We start from the raw sequence: 17019 nt of genomic DNA on the forward strand, positions 1-17019 counted from the left end.
ACTTATTTGGCTGTGGATCAGTTTCTGCTTTGCTGTCTCCTCGTGGCTCCCCACGTGATGGGCAATGAGCTGGGGCAGTGTCTCTGTTGGCCAGCAGGTTAAATGAGAAGGGAGGACAGTGCGAAAAATAACTAATGTGTGTCAGACTGCCTTCTTTATGTAATAAAAATTGGTAATTCTTGTGGTACAGTGCAACCGAATAGACCTCAAAAGCAAAATAAATATCTGCATGCTATAATCAAGATAATCCTCCTCAAGGCGGTTTGGGAACTGCTGGACACACACAAAGCAAACTCCATTGTGCAACGGGAACACAGTGAGCAGCCCCTGACGTGGATGAGAAGAAAGGACTTGGGAAGTGCCCATATTGCAGACTGATCAGCGTTAGGGAGACAATTTTATTTACAGAGATGTTAAGGAATCTCGGTACTGAGTGAAAGCTGACACGGGGCAGCGTCAACCACAGTGGAAAATAATCTGCAAACGAGGGAAAACTATGGATTAAATGAAGAATAATTTGTACTAGAGGGATAGAAATCACAAAATAGGAGAAAACTAAAGTCTATGAAACAGTAATTTCTTTCTTTTCATGTGTAGTTCTGAGTTATATTGGCAAGTAAATAGAAACAATTGATGAAAACGTGTTTTTTTTTTTTTTTTAGCAAGGATGGAGCAGCTTCAGAGGAAGGTTTGAAGCGACGGGAGGGAGGGCAGGAAGGGAGGTGTGATGGAGGAGAGCTGAATAGTTTCTGGTTCAGTTGTGAAAGCAGACACATAGCTATAAAGATCACTATCAGTTTAGCAAACAAGGGAAAGAGACGCTGCCTTTCTATTTGCACATGCTTTATGTGAATTAAAAAGCAGGGTGTCTCGTGTTTGCTAAACTGCAACCGTATTTAATATTATGTTGTGTTTGCACTTAACAAAAAGTTTGGGTTTGTTTTTCTTTTTTGTTTGTAATTGACATTTTGCAATTAAAAAGATGACGGCAGGCAGATGCAGTGCAGAGATGTTTAAAAATATGATTGAATGAGCGAGAACCCTTTACTTAAAATTGTGCCTTTCACCCACTCCTTCCCCAGTGAAGCCCCTCTGTCAGTTTTTGCAGATTACAACTCTCGCAGTGGAGTATCATGCTTCACATACTGCCTTCTGTTTCAAAACACAGGCTCAGCATGGGACATGAGGGAGGAGATTTCGGTGACTGCCAGCAGGATCTGAATGAAAGTGCACTGGTTGCAGGCTAAATTAAAGCATGTGTGCTGCAACAGAAATGGCCAATTTGAGTTACATATATTTCTGGTTAAAAGTGACATTGTGTCATGCCCTTCATTAAGCAACAGGACCATTTACTGCTGCTGATAAAAGAAGAGATACAAATGTGTCACCTTGGAACCATGCAACCTGAGGCTAGACTGTCACAGACATTAAACAGCAAACATAAAGCAGCTGTTAAAGAGAAACACAGAAATGGCTCCTAATATTCAACAAGCAAGACCATGCCTGCCAGGAGGACTGGCTGGAGGCCTTTTTGTATAATGGAGCAACAATGAGGCACTTACTCGTGATTCCCTTCTCAAACAAATCTTAATTAGTAACACGCTCTGGGTGCCCTCAGGCAAGTGTGCGGAGAAAAGAACAATATTTACAAGCCTGCTTATGGCAGAAAGCCTGGAGCAGTGATCTGGAGTCTGCATTCTTTAGTCTGCAGATAGCACTGGGAAATTAAGTGAACCCACTACACAAAGGAGCACCAGCAGGAATCAAAGAAGAAAGTAGTCCCACAACACACCAGATGAACAGACAAAGCACAAGGATATAGTAGTTGGCTGGTGCTCCATGAGAGGGACAAAGAGGAAGCATTGATCACTAGCATGGACATTTTAAATGACACTAAAAACAAGCAAATGAAATGCCTTTAAGGCCATTGAAGAACTATACTTAATGGGGTTGTATGCTCACGCTATATGCTTACGCTTTACGCTTATACTTACCCTCGACCTACAAAAGTGAACAATGCAAAGTTAAAAGTGGAATAAAAGCGGGGGTAGGTAAAAGTGAGGGAAACAATAATAATAATATTAAATAATAAGACTTACTGGAATGACCAGAGCCGCCAGCATCAGCACTGGTGGTCGTCCGGCCCCAGCTCCTCCTGGACCCGTAGGTGCAGTGCCCCTCTTCTTGCCCTTGGGTGCTGGTGTCAAATTAGAAAGAAGATTTTAAAAAATACATTAGTGGTACAGTTAATCTCCGCAAAATTATTATATAACAGGCAAATGCAATAACACTATACTTAAATCATATTGTCTGTGGTACTATACTAGTATGACCAACTATTGTTGAGTTGGCTATACTCCTAAAATCCATATTCCAAATTTCCTTCACAAAAACGACATTTGGAACTAAATGCATTACATTTGCAATGAATGATCTTTCATTCTATTCTCATTTCTCAAGACTTTGATGGACCAACTCAGTCTCCCTTTTTTTGCAATCCATGCATACTTGAATCATTGTGAACTGCTTGGGACTGTACGAGCTACATAAAGTCAGAAAGAACGCTAACTCACTGATATCACTAATTCACTATGGAGACTGGTGGACACAGGAGTCTGCATTGCAAAGGCTTCTTAAATAATCAGCCAAAGCGAGTGCCTAGCTACGAGCACAATGATATAGCGCCGTCAAGCACCTGCCTAGCTCTAACTGGATCACATAATAAATAATATTCTTAATGTAAACCATACCTCTGAGTGAAAGCCACATGCTATTCGGAAAAAAAGTTAGAATTGTAGAACACAAAGCAAATAAAAATATAATACTCACCAAGCCCTGGAATCAGGATGCTTAGCAGGTCAAGCAGGTCTTGATGGTGGTCGATGATATCCGCCCAGGGGTGTGTCAGCTGCTGGGTGGTGTGCTGGACCTGGATGGCAGCCCAGACCAACTGGCGCACCCTAGCCCAGTGCTACCGATGCTCACGCAGGGGGTAACATCTTCCAGGAATGCTGCCAGCGTGGAGGGGATGTGGCGCTGCACATAAAAAAGAAATGCTGCCAACTCCTCCTCGCTGATGATCTGCTGAGCCGACACCCCTTGATGGCCACGCCACCCACAAGGTAGGCGGCCACTGTTACCCCGCTCTCTGTCATTGTGCTGGGTGGTTAGGGTAGGAGAAAAGAAACAGGCGGAAAAGGAAGGAAGAAATAAGGGAAAAATAAGAAAAAATACAAAAAGTCACAAAAAAGACAAACAAAATTAAAACACAGTGAAAATAATGAGACACAAAAAGACACACTAAAATAATAAATAAAAAATATGAGTAGATCAATTATAGGGTAGAGGATTACAAAGATTGAGGACAGATTGAAGTTGAGGGCCCAGCAACATAAAGAGAGTGAAAAACAAGATGCGCGTGCCTATGCGAACCACGTGGTGCCATTCACACTCGATTTTGGACACAAGAATGCTCTTTGCGTTACATTTGACATCAAATGCAATGTGAATGGGCACAACAGAGAACTCTGCCAGTAGCGGAATTACACGTAGCGCTGCAGATTGTTTTTGCCCACTTCACAGAGTTCTGAGTAGTGCGACTCCGTGCAATTCACCCAGGCCTAGGAGAAACCCCACCATGACCAACAGGGTCAGGGGGCCTGTTTTGCTATTTGGCATGGGGCCGGACCCCACCAAATCGGACACTTCTGGACCTACACCTGGACTCTGTCAGAGAGACTTCCTGGCTGCTCAAAGGACTCATCCTGACTGCTTTGCTGAAGAACTGCTTTCCTGCTTGTTTCCCTGCTGCCTGGTGCTTCTGACTCTGCTGGAAGAACTCTGCCTTCCTCCTAAAGTGCTCTCCAAGGGCTTGGATTGAGCTTGCCTCCTGTTTCAGAAGTCTCAGGGCCAACAAAGACTTCACCCCTTCAGGAAATCCTTGTGTGTCAGAAAATCGACGCATGCCTGCAGAAATCGACGCAGCACCTGCATCACAGCTGGAAAATCACTGCAACGCTGACCGAACAACACAGCGCCAGACTTGCGTCTGGAAATCTGATGCAGCACCTGTCTCGCGGCTAAAAAATCACCCCAACGCCTACCTGATTGACACAGCACCTGCTCCTTTCTACCAGGTGTATCAGGATTTTCTTGCACTGTCCCTGGGGGTCAAAATATTCCTGCATTGCATTGAGAAACCAAGGCTGCTCTCCTGAAAATGGGTGCATCACCTTGCAGCGCAGGAAGAAATGACGCATCGTCTGTGCCATGCCGGAAAATTTGACGCATCACCTTATTTTTCAATGCATCTCCTCCTCTGCGGCCCCTGTGCATCAATATTTTTGACGCATTCCAGGTACTGTGTGTTACCAGGATATAACCATTGAATTTTAAGGATTGAGACTCTTTTAAACCTTTAAAAACTGATATCTCAAAATGTGCATATTGGATTTTTGTAATTTTTCACTTATTTCATTCAGGTAAGTATTATCTATTTTTCTAAACCTGTGTTGTGTATTTTTGTGGTGTTTTCACTGTGTTACTTTACTAATTATTGCACAAATACTTTACACATTGCCTTCCAAGTTTAGCCTGCCTGCTCTGTGCTAAGCTACTAGAGGGTGAGCACAGGATAACTTGAATTGTGTTGTGACTTACCCTGACTAAAATTGTAGTCCCTAATTGGACAAGGGTGTACACCTCTGCCAACTAGAGACCCAATTTCAAACACCCTATATGATACTGCCTTTGCTTCAGGTGTAGTGGTAAGGATTGGCGGCAGTTGACTCATGATAGGAATTCAGAGGATCTCCAGAAGCCTACAGTGTTTCGTTTTCCTTTCCCAGGGTGTAAGTTGTATGTTCCTCAACTGGATGGCCTGCTTCACAAATCCTTCAATAATAAGAGGCATATGATGCCCTTTATTGAGAAAGTGGCAAAAACAATGCAGATTCTTAATATGAATGACTCATTATAATTCTACAGAGGAAAACAAAAACGTGATGGGTAGATTGCTTGAATTAATCTCAGCCTCCAGTAGTTACTTTCGGCTTGTCCACCATGTCACCTCAGACAGGAACCAGTGTTAACGCGTGTTTTATCCTTGACGGGAATGAAAACACCTCACTGAGGTTGATGGACCTTTTGACCAAGTAAAGAGAGTGGTTAACCATACAAAATCATTTCAAACCCACCCCAAACAAATTTAGAGACCATGACCAATGTGGCCATGGAAGGAAAACTCCAATCAATAAAAGTTTCAAGGCTTTATTTTACATCCACAAAGCTAAGGTCACGTAAACTGTACACAAAATCAAATTGTAAAGATAAATCAACACCATTGGTTGCTCAAAATGATGAAACAAGTTTAATCTACTTAGCATCACCACCATTAAACATCAAGAAAAATACATATTTTTAAAGAGATAATCTGTGAAATAGAAGCAGTTCTCAAATCAGACTGTGTTGACATTTGACAAATCGAATTAAAGAGAGCTCAAGAATCAGGGTTGGACATGAGTTATCCCTATAACTAACCAAAGTAGGACATGCATGTGTGGGAACGGACTAGCACATGTGGACAAAAGATAAAAAGTGAAAAAAAAAATTGGAAAACAATCTTTCATGGGCTAAGAGAAATTAACTAGAAAAATAAAATAGATAGGTGTCAGCATGCTAGCTTCTACAAAGAAAAGGACATGTCAAGGGAAATAGCATTAACAGGGAGATATACCTCTCCTAATGTCAGCATTTAAGGATTCTTAGTCAGCGAAGCATGTAGATCATCAGCAAAGTCCGTTAGAAGCACCCTCAGGGAAGTGCAGAACATGAGCTGTACAGAGAACAGTACTCGTCGGCCACAAGAGAACAACTAACTGAAAATTACAAAGTCCAATCCCTAATAAAAAAAGGGGCAATAGTTCTTATTCTTTAGTCCAGTGGATCCACATCATGCAATAGAGGCAATATCCAATCCAAGTGTAAACTCAAATCAAAGTTGCAACATTGCAAAGTTTTCTCAGGTTTGAGCCGAAGTCATCCTTCTGTCTAAATCTAACAGTCAATTACAATTTTCTATCAGTTGCAACAATACAAATTCTTCCCAGGGTATACAACAGACTTGTCCTCTTCCCATGTGAAAGCACATGTTGATAGAAACAATTTATTTCACTTTTAGTCCACAGGCCTAAATGTTCCGTAAACAAGGTCATTTAGAAACAAGTCTGTAAAATTAAACAAAAAAACCCTTTACTATTCATAAGACCAACCTAATGGAAACATTCATGTTAGAAAAAGAATGATTCATCACTTTTAGATCACTGCAAATACAAGGTCTGCTAGCCTAGTTATGCTAACACAAGAAATATAATGCATTAATATATTTGACAATAAAACACACATAATAGACACACTTGTAAATTCAGCATTAATAATATATCATCAGAATAAGTAAAACATTTCATTAGGTATTGCAAACTTCTTAAAGCATCATGTTAAATATGACAAAAGAGTGCATTTTTTTATGCGCACATCTATGCAATCTCATAAATCATATATTAAACATTATAAATCACAATATGTTTGACTACTAGCATTGTCTCTAATGTTTAAAATATACTTTGACATCATTTACATTTTGTTAGCACATTGTTAAATACGGTAGGCACAATGGTGACGACCACAAATGAAAACATGAACACTTTTAAAATACATGTCAGTGCAGCTTCTTTATGTTAAGCTGTTAATCATGAAACCATCTGCTGACACCTAGGTCACTAAAAGCATTACGAAAATTTACACTCCAACACCAGTCATTTGTAAATCAGCCTTGGTTCTGCTATAATCGGACCAGTTTAGCCCGAACCTCTAGTCCATAACCCCTCTGACTAGCAAGACAAGCAACCCCTGACCAATCTCAGTCTATCTGGGACTCTTAAGCAGGGTGCAGCTTGAGTCCTGTGGCACAATAAGCACTGCACTGATGTCTGAGCATATCCCTCCTTCTTAGGACACACTTCACTCATAGTTCACAGTATCGCACACAAAGTAAAACCTTTTTGGTTTCCAGCATGGAGGCCAGTGGTGCTGCTGGAAGGAAGAGTGTGGTTGTTGCAATAAGAAACTAAAAGGCTCCATTCAATGAGCTACGGTGTAAGTAATTCTGTCAGGGAAAACTTTGTGAATGAGGTCTTGCCACTGGGTAGAGTGGCCATTTACTTTGCATTATGTGAAATATTCAAGGGATATAATAACAAAGGGCCCACTAAACAAATGAAACTTTCATTAGCCCACACACTATTAATGAATGAATAGTGTCAAAGGCAGATCAACCTTTTTCCAAGAAACCTAGCCCTGATGAAGACCTCAACAAAAATTATGAACGCACATAGAGCAGTCAAAACAAACTCAAAAAAGGGCTGGTTCCTGAAGAGTATTAATCAAGTTTGGAGAAGTAATGCCTCCTACAAGTGCACACATGGATAGCAAAAAAAGATATTTCTAAAAGACTTGTAACTCCTCTGACCTCAACAGTTTTGATTTCTTCACCTATAATTTTTAGTGGGTATTTGTTTGTGCTTTTCTTCATATATTTAGCCCTTATTATTTACTGTGGATTAATTTGTGTTTATTATTCTTAACCTTTATTTGGAAATCTTACTCTAGGTGTACAAATGTATCACTAATGTTGACGGTATCAGGTGGGATGATAGAATGCTTTTTATAAAATGTTTTTTTCTGAATAATGCATGAGTCTTTTGTATTACTTCTTTAGAAGTAAAGAAAATTAACTGCTGAACAGTATTCTATCCAAAACAGATAATAGCTGTTAAGTTCTCATTGCCAAAATGATTTTGTACTGATGGTCGATGGCAGAAGTTACGTAATTGCATAAAATAGATCACTAAGCTGTTGACTGGTCTGCAGGGTGCTTTTCCATTTACACACTGCTATGCAAATACTTCTTCTGCAATGTAATATATAATGTCACAAGCCACTCACCTGAATTTCCTAGGTTGTTTGTTCCGATGGGGTGAGTATGGCCCCAACTCCCGCTAGGGCCTAGCCGCGATTGCAGTGTTTCTTTTAGTTAAGCACTGTACAAGGTGAGGCCCCAAAGGGAAGGGTGTTAGGAGGAGAAAGAGAGAGAAGACGACCCACTCATGTCTCAGGACCTCCTCTTATGGAGGCAGGGATAGGTGGACAGGATGTGTTGTAATGGGCATTGACCCCCCTTAGTTAGCAGGACTCCAGCACAGGAACAGGTCTATAAAAAGCTGCACAATTAGTTTACTACCGTGTCGGCTCTTCTGAATACAGCTTTTATTTTATGCCATAAAACATAACATGTCAAAGGACATACAGGTTAGAGTACCTTAAATCTCAACAGGGACTTTCATTGCATATAATGACTTTTGTTCCATATAGCACATACAGGGAACAAAGCTCTCAAAGACAATATACTTTAGCCTTTCACCAAATCTAGGCTCCTGTTTCTTCACAGCAGCCAAGAAAGCCTTGGTTAGCAATAATAATCAATTATTTTTTAAAACATATAAAATCAGGAATTTTTCAAGAGTCAATTGTTTGCAAACAACACAAGACAGTAAATTGAAGTGCTCTGGGTGTCTGGTACTACTCAGTCTTTTTTGCAAGAACTTCACCAAAAGATTATTGTCTGTTATGCAGTCAATTGTTTTTCCTACAAAGGACCAAATAAAACATACCATGTCCATGCTGGGTAGTTGTTCATCAAACCTCACACAATGTGGGTCCACATATTCGTTATAACTGAGTTATTGTCCCTTTTCCTTTTTCCTGCAGATCAGGAGTCGTAGAGCCAAGGCTGTGTGGAGGATGGTTGCCGGAGAAAAAGTCTGTTGCCAGGTTACAGGGGACTGGAGATTAGGGTAAGGAGTATAGATGAAGCTAGCCTTGGCACACTGAAAAGCTTAGTTTTAATAGTCTTGTTGGGGGAGTGCGTCACCGTTTGTTGTTTTCCTTGTGAGTTGCTTAACTACTCCTGTACCTAGGGATGAGTCATCCTGTTTTTGCATTATGTACACAGGGCTCGAAAAATCATAAAAATGTTACTAGACCTGCAGGTCGAACAACTTAAATAATCTAGTCGACCTAACTATAATGTACTTGACCCGTAACTAGGTCTCAAATTGTGTGATCCTAGGCAAATAGTTTACAGAGTCGCCTAATTCCTAATTCTCACATGTGATTGCACCTTCAAATATGTGAGCTCAGCGTTTCTGCAGTACAAAAAAAACCTCTTGTGTTTGATTAAGTAGACTAAAGTTTGCTGCATGCATCACAAGAATCTAGCCCACATACCCATGAGGTCTAGCCTACATAACTTAGGACTTATTTTAGTTTACTAACAACATTGCCATCAGGGCAGGGGTGTTCCTCAGTTTGTTCAAACACTAAATTTTAATAAATATATTACTAAACCATGATGTGGCAACATGTTGTCATCTACACACAGCACCTTTCCAATAAATGTCCAAAAACCTCTCCACTAACTTGAAGCTTTACTGATAAAATGATATAGGGGCCAGATGTAGCAAAATTTTGCGAGTCGCAAATGGCCCGAATCGCAATTTGCGACCCCGAAAAATCGGAAATGGGATGCAAAAACCCCATTTCCGAATCGCAAATTGCAACGCAAGCCATTACCGACTCGCAAAATTTGCAACCCCATAGTGTGACCCGCAAATAGGAAGTCACAATTTGCGAGTCGCAAACCATATGATAAAGCCACTCGTAAATTGCGACTAGTCGCAAAAAGCCCATTTTGCACACCCAATTTACCACTAACTCAGAGCAGGACCAAAGTATAAAAGGAGACCCAGAAGGCACCTGGGTTACTCAAGATGGCGGAGATATATGTGATAGTAAGGAGGAGGAGAGTCCACGCCGCACAGCAGAGGAGGAGGAGGAGCCAGAGACAGGAGAGGATATACAGAACCAGGCAGACACTTTTCCAACAAACTGAGGAGGAGATATATGATAAATACAGACTTAGCAGTGCAGCAATATTAGAATTAATAGATCTACTCAATCCACAGCTGCAACGCCAGACTGTGCGCAGCAGCGCCATCCCCACACATGTGCAAGTGCTATGCTCACTGCACCTCTTGGCCTCGGGTAGCTATCAGGGGGTCATTGCTGTGGCAAGTGGGGTATCCCAAAGTGCACTCTCACGGTTCTTCAGATGTTTCTTAGATGCCATACTCACACACATGTACATATACCTACCCAGGAATGAGGCAGAAATTAACAGCACCAAGTTGGAATTCTTCAGGATTGCCAACTTCCGACATGTAATAGGGTGTGTAGACAGGACACATATACAAATATGCCCTCCTGCAAATCTGGAATATCTGTTCCGCAACCGGAAGTGTACCCACTCACTGAACATCCAGGTGGTATGTGACGCCCATTATGTCATCACTGACATGGTAGCCAAATTTCCAGGGAGTACACATGACTCTTACATTTTCAGGCACAGTGGGATACACCAATGCCTAGAACGTGGGGAGTTTGGAGACGGATATCTATTAGGTATTGCTGAATACACCCTGAAGCCATACACACAGGTCACTGTTGAAACCATCCATGCCCTGCTAACATTGTCCATTTATGCCAAACAGGTGACAGTGCATATGCACTACTTCCATGGATACTTACCCCGTACTTAACACCCAGCAATGAGAATGAGAGGTGATACAACAGTGCACATAGGAGGACCCGAAATGTCATAGAGAGGACCTTTGGACTGCTGAAGGCAAGATTCCGATGCCTCCACAGAAGTGGAGGTGGGCTCCAGTATGCCCCAATAACAGCATTCAAGATAGTTGGCGCATGCGCTATACTGCACAACATTGCCACCAGAAGTGGGCTACATCTCACCCCTGAAGACCCAGATTCGGAGGATGACGAGCAAGAGCTACCACATCGCCATCATGGGGATAGAAGCATTGCAAATCAAGGCAGACAGTGACGGGACCACATTGCAAACCAATACTTTGGAAGGTACGTGCTAACTGTCTCCACACACACTAATGTCACACACAAAGAGCCCAGTTGTGAAGTGGAACAAACAAGAACTTTTATTAAGAGAACCTAAGTAATGTGGAACTGGACTTTTGGGAAGGGGCTGTAAATGTCCACCTGCAATGAGGACACATTCACCTCATGTGCCTCAAGTGTCATGCAGTGCATAGGCTCAACTCCTCCGCCTGGGACGACCAGCAAGGCTAGTGCTTGGAGTGTCAGCAGATCCCTGACGTGCACTGCCACTCCTCAATACCCTTGTGTCCGTGGCAGATGCACTACTGACGGTGGAGCCCTCCTCACTATCTTGAGGTGTGTCTGCCGTGCCCCCAGCCACCTGTCTTGCCTCCATCATGTCCACAGCGTGGCTAATCCGACCCAGTCCCCGAGCCACATCCCCTGCAAAGTGGCCCAAGTCAACCTGCAAACTGACTGTACGGCGTGACAGCCCTGTGGTGTTGACAGCCAGACGGACGATTGATGCAGCCAAGCGGTCCAACCGGTGTATGAGTTGCCGCTCATGGCGCCTTGCACTCTCTCTCTCTGACACTAGTTCAGTTACGAGTTGACGGATGGAGAGTGCAAGGTCATCGACATTATTATTCAGGTGTTGGAACTCTGCGTGTACCTGTGCCAGCCCTGTGGTGAAATTCCGCTCCATACGTTGCATTGCCCCTGATATTACCCTCATCTGCCTTGTTTGCAGGCGCTGACCACGGACATGGAAGAGTCACCTACATCCTCCTGGGACACTGCAGGGACATGGACTCGGCGTCTGCGACGCGGTGGAGCATCAGGGTCCTGCTGTATGGCACTGTGGCTGGGACCGGTTGCTGTGTTGATCTCCCCAATGTCCATTGGTGCAGCTGGAGGGGACTGTCGGGTGGTGCTGGGCCCTGTAGTGGCTGCCTCTGACTCCTGTGCTGCCTGTTGGCTGCTCTCTGCACCCTGGACGGACTGGCTGGTGGGGATGTCTTGTGGGAGACCTGTGGGACATAGGGAACACACTGTGAGTATCTAACATCTGTTGTATGCCTCCTAATAAACTGTTGCCTATCAGCTGACTACTGAACTACATTGCCCATAATGCACCATTCTGGTGGTTGCAAGTCTGGAATGGAGCTAATTTGGTTGTGCATGCTGCTGTGTACTGGGTGGGTGGGGGTATGGCAGATATGAGTGTACATGCATGTTTCATGGTACTCACTTGTTGATGTTCCTGGTGCTGACGTGTCCAGCTCTCCCATTCCAGCCACTGCCTCAGGCTAAAGGGTCTGTTCCACAAGGTCCTCCATGGGTGTGGGTGGTGGGACGGTGGATGGGCCTCCTCCTGTGCCCCTCAGCTCCCGGAGGCGCTCTGCCACCCTCTCCTTGGTCCGGGAGCGCAGGTCATACCATCTCTTTTTGATTTCATCTATGCTCCTGTGGCTCACCCCATGGCGTTGACCTTCTCCTGGATGTCATTCCAGATCCACATTTTTTCAGTCTCTGGCACACTCAGGGCAGCCCTTCCAAATAGCTGGTCATGGTGCTGGCAGCATTAATCTGTCAGTACCTCCAGCTCCTTTTCTGAAAACCTCAGTTTTCTCTTCCTGCCAGAGTCCTCCATTCTTGCTGCTGTTCCTCCAGGTGGTTGCTCAGCAGTTTGAACAGGGTGTGATCCTCCCTCCTCCCAGGTCTATTTGTAAACTTCCTGGCTGTGATGTCATCAGCATGAGCCAGGAAGTGTTTTCCAGACAGTTCTGCTGCACCTGCATGCAATTAGCGGCACAGTCGCAATTTGTGACACCCACTCGCAATTTGCCTGTCAGTTTTTAGCAAGGTCGCAAAGAGCGACTTTCCAAACAGCGGATTCGCAATCTGCGGTGCGACTTCATTTGAGAGTCGAAAAATGAAGTTGCTTTTTCTTGTTGGATACCAGTTTGCGAGTCGGAAATTGCGAGTCGCAACGACTCGCAATTTCCGACTCGCTATTTTTTAGCTACCTACATCTGGCCCATAGTGTATTAACAATCTGTGAATATTGGGTTTCAGAAAACATATCCTTTGCACATCAACATGTAAAGTATTCTGATTTGTTTTCATCCTATTAAAATATTTTGTCATCACACATAAATATAAAAAATGGCTTTCACAACTACTGAAATATATTTTGAAATGTTTGCACAGTTGACTTAGTCATTTACATGTTGGTGTTAGGAAAAATCTGACACCCTATATCTGTCTGTGAACACAGAGCAAATGTGACATAAGAACAAGACTACTTCAACTCGTCAGAAGGGATGAGTAAGTATTAAAAATAGCTCTACCTGATCAAATAAGACTCGCCAATGCGAGTGCTCGAGTGGATTTTTCAAGCCCTGGTACATAACAGGTGGTGCTCATTATTCAAGGATGAGTCATCATGTTTTTGCAATATCTACATGACATGTGGTGGTGATTAATTAAGGATGAGTCATGTTTTCTTCCGCTTGCTTTGATTAATCAAGTATGAGTCATGTTTTCTTCTGCTTTGCTGCCATGTACCTAGGGATGGTTCATCATGTCATATGCTCATAGCACTTGGTGATTACTTAGAAAACAAAACAGTGTTCTTTCACATAATTTGGTTCAACCAACTGTGCATTAACATCTCAAATAAAGTGAACCATAAATACATGCACCCTAGTGCAAAAAGGCACTGCAGAGAAACATAGGTGGTCATTATGACATTGGCGGTGACTGTTAAAGTGGCGGTAATACCGCCAACAGGCTAGTGGTAATTACCGCTAAATTAAAACCATGGCAGTGATAACTCCCATAGACAACCAATGTACCACACTATCTGCCAGGGCGTTAACACCACTCACCATGGTGGTAGCCCTCAGTACCCAGGCGGAAGACAAGGTACTGCCCAACATATCATGACACAGCAAACCACTACGATTTCTGGGGTGCTACCAACGCCATCAAAAGCCTGGCGGAAACACAACATAGAAGGCCAAAGACTCACCATCAGAGGCCCAGAGAAGATCAACGCCGCCATGGAACCGGAACCGGAACTGCATGTCTTCCAGATGCTTTTCTACGCCATGCTTCACCTGGAACACCAACGCCGGCGAAGACGACAACGGTAAGTACAGCTGCCTAGCACACAAGGGAGGGAAGGAGGAAAAGGAGAGTGACGCACACACGCACAACACACACCATTCACACACACACCATACACACATCCAGCTGCAGGTCACATTATTAGGACACACCTCATAATAATGCAAGGACAACAGTAAGGCAGAATTGAAAATGTATTTGCATGCCAACAACCTCCATAAGTACCGAAGTGACAAAAAATATACATGAACAATTGTCCAGAAAGGGCCAATGCCCAGTCCAAAGTACAAAAGGCCCACATGGCCACAGGGCACCGTCCAAGCCCCAACTTGATCCTGACATTCTCCACACCAAACTGTGCAGGGGCAACATGTTGGAAGTGGGCAGGCACCTCAGGGGGAGGGGGGTGGAGGGCACCTCAGCTGAAGTGGGAAACTTGCCCACTGGTTCTGGAGGGGGCTCCATGCCCATTTCCCAATGCTGGGGAGTGCAAGGTCACAGTCTCTGAGGTTGGAAACTCGCCAACTGCTTCTGGAGGGGGCTACTTGTACAACAGTCCCTGGAGGATGGCCTACATGCCCTCTGCTGGAGGTGAGGGCTGCATTCTCTCTGCTGGGGAGGTGTCCCCTGGGCAGCCTCTGCTGGAGGTGAGGGCTGCTGTGTCACAGCTGGAGGTGAGGGCTTCTTGCCTTTCATTGGTGGTTGAGTGAGAACCGCTCCTGTCATTGGTGGCTGAGTGGGAACTGCTCCTGTCATTGGTGGTTGAGTGGAAACCTTTCCCTTCCTGGCTGGTGAAGTGGGATCCTTCCCTTTCCTGGCTGATGGAGTGGGATCCTTCACTTTCTTGCCTCCACGACTAGGAGGTGCCTCCACTCTCCCCGTGGACTGTTTGGCTGAGGTGCTGGGCTGGGTCATTGGGACCCTGCTCTTACGGGCAGGACGGCGGCGGAGGGGGAGGGCAGAGGTCAAGTTGGGAAAGGAAAAGCTTCTTAGGGATGGTGGGGCAGGATGAGGGAGGAAAGATGGGAGTTGAGGTTGAGGGAGTGGTTGCTGGAGGAGTATGTCTGCTGGACATGGGTGCAGGTGCATGGGCAGTGTGCTGATGTGAGGTGGATGGCTGTTGGGTGTCTGACTGTGTGTGTTTGTGTCCCTTAGGATGCAGCTCCCTCTGTCGCCTGTGCCCCTGCTCCTCCACCAGATGATGCTAATGCTAATGCACACATGGACAGGATGACAGAAGAAAAAAGGGAAGGAGAGAGAGAAAGGGAACACTGGGTCAATTGCAGCACCAACACCACAGTTGGCATACACATTACCATCACACACAGGATTCAGGATTGAGCACTATGCACCACACTGGCAATCAATTGGCTAGGTGCCACAGCAAGATGAGGGCCAGGCAACACCAACTGCAGCCCTCCTGGGAACCACTAAGCACTGTCTGACATGGAATACAACCTAGCTAGGTTACCTGAATTTGCTATACACCCATTACTCTTGAGCTGGGTCACGCTGAAATGTCTGATCTATTTAAGGGGCACCCACTGATTCACACCCACCACCCGGATACCATGCCACCTACCAATGATTGTAGTTACGCCCACTGTACTCACTCCCTTGTGGCTGCTGTGATGCCCTCAAGAGCCCATCCAGATCTGGGTAGGCCACCGCCAGTATGCGGGCCATCAGAGGGGGTCAGGTTCCAACGGGCACCCCTTCCTTGTTGGGAGGCCATCCCAAGCTGGCCCTCTGCGACTTCTGTGCTCAGCGTCTCATGTCCTCCCACCTTTTCCTACAATGGGTGCTCCGCCTGCTGTAGAACCCCAGGGTCCGCATGTCCTTGGAGTTGGCACGCCACAATCCCTTCTACTGATGGGCACTGACCTGTAGAGGTAATACAGACAGGAGGACACCATTATAAATACAATCCAGCCTGTCACACATATGGCCCACAAATCCCATTTCCATCTCCATTGGCACACACATCACCTGGCGCCCACCATGTACACTACCAACAGACATACCACCCCCCAAATGACACAATGCTTGCACACACCTCCATGCAGCCTTGCCACATGCATCGTGCCTAAGGTGTACTCACCTGTTGGTCTGGAGGCCCATACAGCAGTCCATACTGGGGTAGGGCCCCTTCCACCAAATGCTCCAACTCCTCCGAAGTGAAGGCAGGGGCCCGTTCCCCAGTCACACGGGCCATGGTAGGTTCCAGACACTGTGGAAAGTCAGGAATCAAGTGAGGTTTTAGATAGAAAATGGCAGGCACGCCCGTGGCGGTGAACACTGTCACCACTGCCGCTGATTCCCATTGGCCACTGTACTCCATAGAGCCTCATATTAGCCAATGAGGAATTGCATGGCGGTGCGAGACCGCCTTCTGCCACGACACCCAACGTCGATGGAGTTATCTCACTCCCACCTGTCCCTAGATACATTTAATGGTGGTGGACAACATTCAGATAATCCATAACTGCTGCATTGCTAAAGATTGCACGTACATTGCCATTCCCACTGTCCCATCACATTAATGCTCTATGTACACTGAGGTGGTGGTACCATTGTTCAATTTGTGACAGCCTACTCACTCTTGTGTCCCTTAGATACCTACCACTACGGAGGAATAGGAGGAGGAGACAAGCCCCCATGGACAGACCCGTTGTGGACTTGGCTAGAGTGGAGGACAGGCACATAATACTCACCTATAGTCTTGACAAGGCCACAATCACAGAGCTGTGTGCCCAATTGGAGCCTGATCTGATATCTGATATCTGTCATCCCACTGGGATCCCCCCTCTTGTGCAAGTTCTATCAGTGCTCCATTTCCTGGCAACTGGTTCTTTCCATGTG

This window comes from Pleurodeles waltl, chromosome 9 (genome assembly GCF_031143425.1).
Source record: "Pleurodeles waltl isolate 20211129_DDA chromosome 9, aPleWal1.hap1.20221129, whole genome shotgun sequence".
Lineage (NCBI taxonomy): Eukaryota > Metazoa > Chordata > Amphibia > Caudata > Salamandridae > Pleurodeles > Pleurodeles waltl.